This window comes from Artemia sp. Qi Xiang Cuo, unplaced genomic scaffold (assembly GCF_049724085.1).
Source record: "Artemia sp. Qi Xiang Cuo unplaced genomic scaffold, ASM4972408v1 HiC_scaffold_203, whole genome shotgun sequence".
NCBI lineage: Eukaryota > Metazoa > Arthropoda > Branchiopoda > Anostraca > Artemiidae > Artemia > Artemia sp. Qi Xiang Cuo.
In genome coordinates this window covers 3,704-12,862 of record NW_028297612.1, presented here as the reverse complement: position 1 = coordinate 12,862, position 9,159 = coordinate 3,704, and the positions used below count along the sequence as shown (strand labels likewise).

The 9,159-nt window shown below is 38.2% G+C and overlaps 1 non-coding gene across 1 annotated transcript; it reads right to left on the bottom strand.

Moving 5' to 3' along the window:
• Positions 1 to 6,383: 6,383 nt before the first annotated feature.
• LOC148938861 (U12 minor spliceosomal RNA) lies at positions 6,384 to 6,531 on the bottom strand. Its single transcript, XR_016143606.1, has one exon. It is a non-coding gene; the product is annotated as a U12 minor spliceosomal RNA (small nuclear RNA).
• Positions 6,532 to 9,159: the final 2,628 nt, after the last annotated feature.

Sequence of the window (9,159 nt, the reverse complement as noted above, 5' to 3'; positions counted from 1 at the left end):
ACCTTTAAATTCTCTTCTAAAATCTCTTCAAAAATCTTCTTTTAAAATGTCTCTATCTGTTTCGCCGAAATAGTTCCATAACCTGTCTAAAACGGTTTCGCCCAAATAATCCCTAAACGCAAATTCAGCGTGTTCCTTTGTTATTGCCATCTCTGTGCTAACGCATTTCAAATTAATAGGAAACCTTCTCGCGCGCTAAAAAATTCATCGCTAAGATGTTTCTTGCCTAATTGTTTCCATGGCCTTTGGTTATTAATAAGCTTTGGAGTTCGACCAAAAGAGTTGTTCCCGAGGCAAAGACATTAATGATTTGAATCTATTCCTGGAGAAATGTTTCTAGGCGAAAATTTTTAAAGTCTGACAGATGATGTCATGGATTGATTGATCTGTCAAGAAAGGGGAAATTAATTTGTTGTTTCTAAGGGGAATTATTGATTCACGATAGGTGAATTGAGGTCGACAGCACAGGTGTTCCAAGGTCGATGTTGTTGTAAGTGCACGCTCTCAGCGAATGTCAAGGTCGATGTTGTTGTTGTGAAATTTAGGTCATTGACCCCATTAACCACGTGTTCCCCCTAATGAGTCCATGCCCATATTTGGTGCCCCGTCAGTATTCTATGCCCATATATGGACCATAAACCACGTGGTTCGTACTGGTGTTGTAAGTGCACGCTCTCAGAGAATGTCAAGGTCGATGTTGTTGTTGTTGACACACTTTGATTTCGCAATCAATTTAGGTCATTGACCCCATTAACCACGTGTTCTCCCTAGGGAGTCCATGCCCATATTGTTTCATATTTCCCCACGCTCGTGAATCAATAATTCCCCCATCGATTATGTAAATCACCCCTCATGCCATTACACGTGGCCAAACAACAACAACAACAGATCGATTGACCTTGACCCCCATTAGACTCGATCGATAATCTTTGAATAAATTATGTCCCGTCAGCATTAAACTAAATTGTAGATGGCAGCAGGGTGTTCGTCCCGGAGTAGCACCTCCCCCTCTACTAGCGACACCGAGGAATGGAACCCTGTCCTCACTGACAAAGGAATTCAAGTCTATATATATATATATATATATATATATATATATATATATATATATATATATATATATATATATATATATATATATATATATATATATAGACTTGAATTCCTATATTAAAAAGTAGAAAATTTGCTAGTTGAAAATATTAATCTAATTTTCTATAGGTTAAAAATGGAATTTCTCTTTAAGCAATAGTTAATTAGCGTTTCCAATTAATCTGTGCAAAGTAGACGAAGAAGAAGAAGAAAAATATCTTTTCGTTTTAAATACCTTAGGCAATTCAAGTAGATATGCTTGCTCAGGTTACGATAGTGGCGAAAGAGCAGCCCATTTTTGAGCCAACTTTGTGATACTGGATGCAGGATTGCCGCCACAGTCAGTTCCTAAAGTGCTAGAATTGTCCAAATCTGCGTGCAACACAGCAATTTTCGGTGCTACAGTTATAATATTCTTTGCGCGTGTTTGCAGCACAAGCTGCGACACGCATGGTCCGTTTAAGTGTACTATTACTACTACTACTACTAACAGCTCACCGCAGCACCAAGCCACCTGAGGCCAATACAGCTACGCACGCTCCTCCTCCACCCCAATCTATTCAAAGCCTCCCTTTTTACACCCACCCACGAAGTTCCCATTTTCTTTAAATCTTTCTTTATGACGTCCTCCCACCCCAAACGGGGACGACCTGCTTTCTGCTTAGCCCTAGATGGTTGGCCGAAAAGAACAATCCTCGTCAATCTGTCATCCTTTATCCGCACAACGTGCCCTACCCACCTCAACCTTTCTTTCATTATAGCCCTAGAGAGCGGTATTGAACCACATTTTTCGTGTAGCCTATTGTTTGAAATACAATCAATCAGCCGGGTACCCAGAACAACCCTTAAGCAATTTCTCTGGAAAACATCTAGCACATCTTCATCCGCTTTTCGGAGCGTCCCTGCTTCAGAGTCATATTTGACCACTGTCATCACTATAGCTTCTAATATTCTAATCTTGGTTTGCAGACTTATCTTCCTATTCTTCCAGACTTTTTTTAACTGTGAAAAAAGACCCTGAACCTTGGCTGTTCTATTTTTAACACCTTCACTGCTCCTACAATCTTTACTAATAATACTACCAAGGTAAGTGAAGCTGCCCACCTGATCAATCTTTTCATTACCCAACGTCACCTTTTCATCTTCACTTATTCCTAGCCTTAGTGACTTAGTCTTCCTAACATTAATTTTCAAACCAATACTAGCACCCTGAACTCGCAAAACCTCTAAAACTTCATTCATTTTGCTCACACTTTCATCTGGGATGCTTAAATCATCAGCATAATCCAAGTCCAGGAGACTTTTTCCTCCCCATTTGATTCCGTGTGTCTCCCATTGCCTTTCCTGTGCTCCTTAAAACAAAGTCCATCAAAATAATCCATATAAAGGGGGATAGAAGACAACCCTGCTTAAGTCCTGATTTAATACAAAACAAGCTGCAAACCTCATTTCCTACCTTAACCGCCGCAGTGTTATTCTTGTACATAGCACTAATCACATTAATGTATTTGTCTTATATACCATACAAGGATAAAACCTTTACTAAAGCTCTTCTATCAAAAGAATCGAACGCTTGCTTGTAATCTATAAAACTGAGGACCAAAGGTGTTTGAAAACTCAGGCACTTCTCAATTATTAGCCTAAGAGTTAAAATTTGGTCAACCCATCCTCTACCTCTTCGAAAACCGCACTGCTCTTCTCTTAAAGCTTTGTCTACGGCATCTCTCAGTCTAAAAAGTATAATGTTACTAAGTAATTTACTACCTACAGAGACCAGAATAATGCTTCGATAATAACCACACTCATTCTTATCACCTTTCTTATAAAGTGGCTTAATTAAGATTTTCCTAAAATTGTTAGGTACTTCCCCTTTCTCAAAAATCATATTTATAATCTTCAGTAACTTATTTCTAGCCTCAGAGCCACCATATTTAAGAAACTCATTTATCACCCTATCAGCGCCTGGAGCCTTAATATTCTTTAATCCTTTTAATACTGTTGCTAATTCCTCCTCACAAAACAAATCTTCCTTCACATCCAAGGTATCACAAACTTTTTCATTTTTCTCCATATTTTTTCCTGCAACTCTATCTCGGTTTAGCAAGTTCTCAAAATGTTCGACCCATCTCTCTTTAGTTTTTTCCTTATCGCTAATTGCGACCCCATTCCTATCTTTAACTGGGATAAGTCCGGATTGACTACTCCCTCTCAATTTGTTAACGTGCCAGTACAATATTTTACTATTATGCCGTCTAGCTGCATCTTCCAGATCCTCGGCAATTTTATCCATGGCCTCCACTTCACACCTCCTTAGTTCATCCACTTTCTTTACATTTCTTTTGTTTTCATACGATCTATCACTCAGATAGTGTAGCCTAAACAGATTAGTTTTTAGGTCAGTTTTTTTAATCTTTTTTAATGTAGAGGAATAAAAATGTATCTAAACAGAGCGTTGAATAAGGAAATGTACGCTAACACGGATATCGCGTATTTGGATTATTGTCATGCGTAAAAAATGTTCAGACATACATTTTGATGTGAGACACATCATGTAATTGCATTTTATATGTCCTTATTTTCAAATTGGTTATATTAGAGGAAAATTTCTACATTCAATGTAGCATGTGCCCCTCCCAGTGTTGCCAGACGTAGTTATTATCGTAGTATAATTAAGAATCAAAAGCATCCAAGCACAATCCTCTCTAAGCCAGCATAATTGTAGCATAATCTAAGGCAATGTAGAAAAACTCATAATAACGTCACATCCAAAAATCAAACAAACACCAGAGATCATTTTTTGAATTTTCCGACCAAACTAAATGTAATGAGTAGAGATGTCTAGGAATGTAAAGCATTGGTATACATAGTGAATATAGATAAGATTCAAACTGCTACATTGCCATATTCAAAAATGAACCAAACGATCTAGAACTTTTTCCAGTTCCTTTTAAACTTTGCGCTTGTTTAGTCTTTAAGTAGGCCTTGCCAGTGATCAAGAGTAGGATAAAAAAAAAATTATTACAATATAATTCCAAAACATTGGCTGAAGAAAGATTTTAATGAAAGCAGAGGAGATTTCTTACATTTTGTTTTAAATTCTATTTCAAATTTAGCTATTTCAGGCAGCTTGAATCTCATTTTCTGATCCTTTTGAACTTTCTGCTTGTCTAGCCTGTAAGTAGGCTTTGCCAGTAGTCAAGAAGAGTATCAAAGTCATCAAGAGTAGAATACAAAAAATTACAATTTAATTCCAAAATATTGGTAAACATGCAGAGCATGTTATATCAACATGTGTTTGTTGTTGACAACAGTCAACAATGTTTAGTATTTCAGCCATCCACTTTGCAATTAGGCTGAAGAAGAAAGGCTGCCTCATAAAGGCAAAGCAGGGAAAATAGATGTGCCATGATTGGAATGAGAGCAGGGGAGATTTCTTTGCTCTCGAATATCTCTTCTCTGCTTTGAATCCTTTGAAGGATTCAGAGGACTCTAAGGACCTAGTGCTTTTGAAATGTATTTTCCATTCAGTCCATCTATGTGCGGCTGCTGCTACAGCCGAGATACCGAAGAATGTAGAGGAATTTTTGGAGGTGGTTGTTAATTATGTTACTTCAAATTCAAAAAGAACTGCGATTCTTATTGAGTTTTAGGAATACTATAAAATATCCTCAAAGAGACTGCTTAAACTCGCAGACACGAGACGACTTGCTGCTCACCAGTGCATTGTGAGACCTGTAGAGTCTCCTTGAACCCTTTTTCGTGCTAGCTTCAGCAGAAGACCGGCAAGTTATTGCAAACAAAATCTTGCTAGAAATGAAAAACCCATTCAAGAAATCGTATTTGATTTTTCTTAAGTATGTTTTCAACGAATTTAACTCCTTCAACGCCTTTTTCCAATCGGCAAAAATTCTCATCGAAGATTTGCAGTCTGAGTGTGAAAAGTTCATCAAGACTCTGTGTAGCAACTTCTTCCAAGAAATGTTTCTCAGAAACTGTACAAAGATCAATCCATCAAATCCGAGCCATTACAAATCATTAGATGACGTTTCTTAGGAGGTAAATGTGCGGAATTCCTTAGGACATCAATACAGGGTGGTAAAATAGCCCCTGAGGACTTAAGCCCTTTTCGAAAAACATGTTTAGGTTTTTATATTAGCGCAGCGACACAAACGCAGAAGCGATTCCTGCACGGTAATCCTTTTTTGAAGTCCCTTCAGTTTGCAAATCCCAAGATGGCCCTGGGAACTGAAAGAACCAGAATTCCGCCACTATGTGTTGTGGTAAACCGATTTTTAAGTCTCATGCCAAGACTCACAGATATTGACGTCCAGTGGCGCAAGCTGCCATATACTTTAGTGACTCCGAAAACAAAGTTATGATTAAAATGACTATAGACTTGATGTGGAGAAAAATACACGAAGCAAGTAACTTCACCGCCGAAAGAGTTTTACCAGACCTGGCAGGACTCGTCAAGAGGGTGCTCTCCCTACCGCAATCGAATGAAGACTCAGAAGGAATTTTGTCTTGGATGAGTGATGTCAAGACAAAAAAAAACGGAGTAGGTTGAAGAAAGAAAGTATTGAAACCGTCATGGTTATAAAATCGCGACTAAAAATAAAAGATACAGTTTGCTACAAATATGTCCCTACAGACACTCAGATAAGGCTCCACAATTCCGAGAACCTCCATTTAGGCCCTCCACCCCCTGTTCAAGAAGACTAATTTGAAATCGAAGATGAAGTAGACCCCGGTTTGCTGCAAATATGCCCCAACAGACAATCAGATAAGGCTCCACAATTCCGAGAACCTCTATTTAGGCCCTCCACCCCCTGTTGAAGAAGACGAATTTGAAAGCTAAGATGAATAGACCCGTGAATATGAACTCAATTTTTTTAATGTATGTGAAGGAAAATTTGGATGATGAAATAAGACTATGTTTTCAAAGGCACCGCTTCGAGAAGAAAGGCAACTTGGAGTGAAATTGAGCTTCAACAAAAACCCAAATTGTCAACCAATATCCTTTCCCTGGACAAGTAAAAAGCCTTTTTATTTATTTCCTATACTATTTTTACTTTGCCTAACTAACTTGCTCGTGAAGCCTGGGTGTAGCACAGATCTGTCCAAAAAAGCATAATCCTTTCCGTACGATCTGGCCCCCCCCCCCCGATGGAATAGTGCTAAAATAGCACTATCACGCAACAGGTGGTAACTCTAACAGGCTATGCACGTTCCACGTTGGTTGTTGAAGGTATAAATCAAACATAACCTAGAAGAGATGTCTAAAAGATTACAGGGCAGATTAAACCACAGTCATCACAAAGTAGGCAGCAACCAAGGGACAACCTTAACCCTCCAAAAATTACGTAAGTAGCTCGGCTACATAAAGTATACTAAGTATTACCAAGGTACTTTATTTTCCTTACTATTGGTTTGAGGTACAACTTCTATAAGATTTCTATCAAAATATATAATGAACTAATAAAATAAGTTTGTACCTCAAATAAAAATAATAACATTTCCGGTTTTTTTTTTTCTTTGCTTAATTTTCTATGTAATTTCGTGTCACATGTTACAGAAACTTTCTAAAAAGCTACTTTGAGGAAATCTTAAGTACCATTTTAGGTCTGGAGGAATCAAGACAGAACGGAATTTTTGAAAAACAAAAGCGAGGGGTTCTTCCAAGGGCGGATCTAGGATTTTTTTCGGGGGGGGGGGGGGGTTTACTAATTTTTGACTCAGTTTTCGACTAATTTTACTGATTTTTACATAAGTTTTACTAATTTTCGACTCGGTCAAAAATTTTGGGGGGGGGGGGGGTTCAAACCAGGTAAACCCCCCCCTGGATACGGCCTTGGGTTCTTCGTTCTTTAAATTAGATTTACCAAGACAAATGCAAGATCCAAATCAAATTTTGCAACATCGTCTAGTAAACAAGCAATCATTAGAAGAATTTATGTATATATATATATATATATATATATATATATATATATATATATATATATATATATATATATATATATATATATATATATATAGGTGGGTGAGTGTTGACATTCACCGGTGAATACCCAAAATGCCCTTTTTCTCATTGGATTTAGTCAGCGTTGCCAGTCAACTTTTTCAGTTTTATTCAAGGTTTGACGGTGACAGGTAAGGTTTTCAACTCATTTCTGAGATTTATAACCTTATTGAACCTAACTTTAACTTTTGCCATCAAAGCTTGCATAAGACTGAAAAAGCTGATTCGCAAAGCTAATTGAATCCAAGCAGAGAAACAGGAGATAATAAAAGCCTAGAGAAAATCCTAAAGAGAATGCCACATTAGGCTTTCTCTGGCAGAGAAAAGCCTAATGTGCAAATATATAGCCGAAATTTGTTTCTAAACTATTATATTTTCATTATATTTTGTTTTATTTCATTAGCATTAACCAAACTTCACTTCCCGCGTGTTGCCCAGCTAATAGAACAGTATATATATATATATATATATATATATATATATATATATATATATATATATATATATATATATATATGACGGCTCTTCGTCGTCATCAAACCGCTGGGACCCAAGCCATTTCTTCATATGCATGAAGAGGTGATAATCGCTTGGCGCCAGATCTGGGCTGTAAGGTGGATGGTTGAAAACGTCCCACTTGAAGGACTCAAGAAGGGCTGTTGTTCTGCGAGCAGAGTGAGGACGGGCCTTATCGTGGAAAAAAACGATACCAGAAGTCAGCATACCACGGCGTTTGTTCTGTATAGCCCGTCGTAATGTTTTTAGTGTTTCACAGTACACGTCTTGATTAATGGTCGTCCCACGCTCCATGAATTCAACCAACAACACCCCTTTGGCATCCCAAAACACCGTTGCCATCAGTTTTCTGGCAGAAAAATCTTGCCGGGCTTTTTTGGTTTGGTAGGCGAATCTGAATGTGCCCACATCTTTGACTGTTCTTTTGTCTCAGGGTTCATGTACTTAATCCAGGTTTCGTCACCGGTCACCATTCTGTTTAACAATGGTTCTCCTTCGTCCTCATAACGTGACAGAAAGTCTAATGCAGAGGCCATTATTTGAGTTTTGTGGTGGTCGGTAAGAATTTTGGGCACCCATCGTGCACAGAACTTACGGTAACCCAATCTTGCTGTCACTATCTCGTACAAAAGAGTCTTAGAAATCTGTGGAAAATCAGTAGACAACTCCGCCATTGTGAAACGTTGATTTTCATGAACTTTTGCATCAACTGTCTGAACGAGTTCGTCAGTCACCAAGGATGGTCTAGCACTCCTTTCTTCGTCATGAACGTTTTGTCGTCCACTTTTAAATAAACGTACCCATTCACGGACAACTCCTTCACTCATAACTTTTGGTCCGTACACGGCACAAAGCTCACGATAAATAGCTGCTGCAGAGTATCTTTTGGCTGTAAAAAACCTTATAACAGCACGCACTTCACATTTGGCGAGATTTTCTATTGCAGCACACATTTCAAACTACCACAATAACTAAACTAGCGCAGGTACGATGTTCACTCGACTACGGCAGTAGAATGGCCCCTATTGATCGTGACAGCACACCAAATATGGGCATAGAATACTGACAGCACACCATATATGGGCATAGAGTCATTAGGGAGAACACGTGGTTAATGGGGTCAATGACATGGAACACCTGTGCTGTCAGTCATTAATCAAATTGTTTCCGGGGAAGTTAATTAATGTCTGACAGATGACGTTAACATTTCTCCAGGAATAGATCCAAGTCATTAATGTCTTTGCCTCGGAAACAACTCTTTTGGTCGAACTCCAAAGGATATTAATAGCCAAAGGCCATGGAAACAATTCTCCAAGAAACATCTTAGCGATGAATTGTTTTAGCGCGGGAATCAGGTTTCTTATTAATTTGAAATGCATTAGCGCTGAGATGCCAAAAACAAAAGGAAAACGCTGAAATACGTTTAGGGATTATTTGGGCGAAACTGTTTTAGACAGGTTATGGAACTATTTCGGCGAAACAGTTAGAGACATTTTGAAAGAAGATTTTAGGAAAGGTTTTAGAAGAGA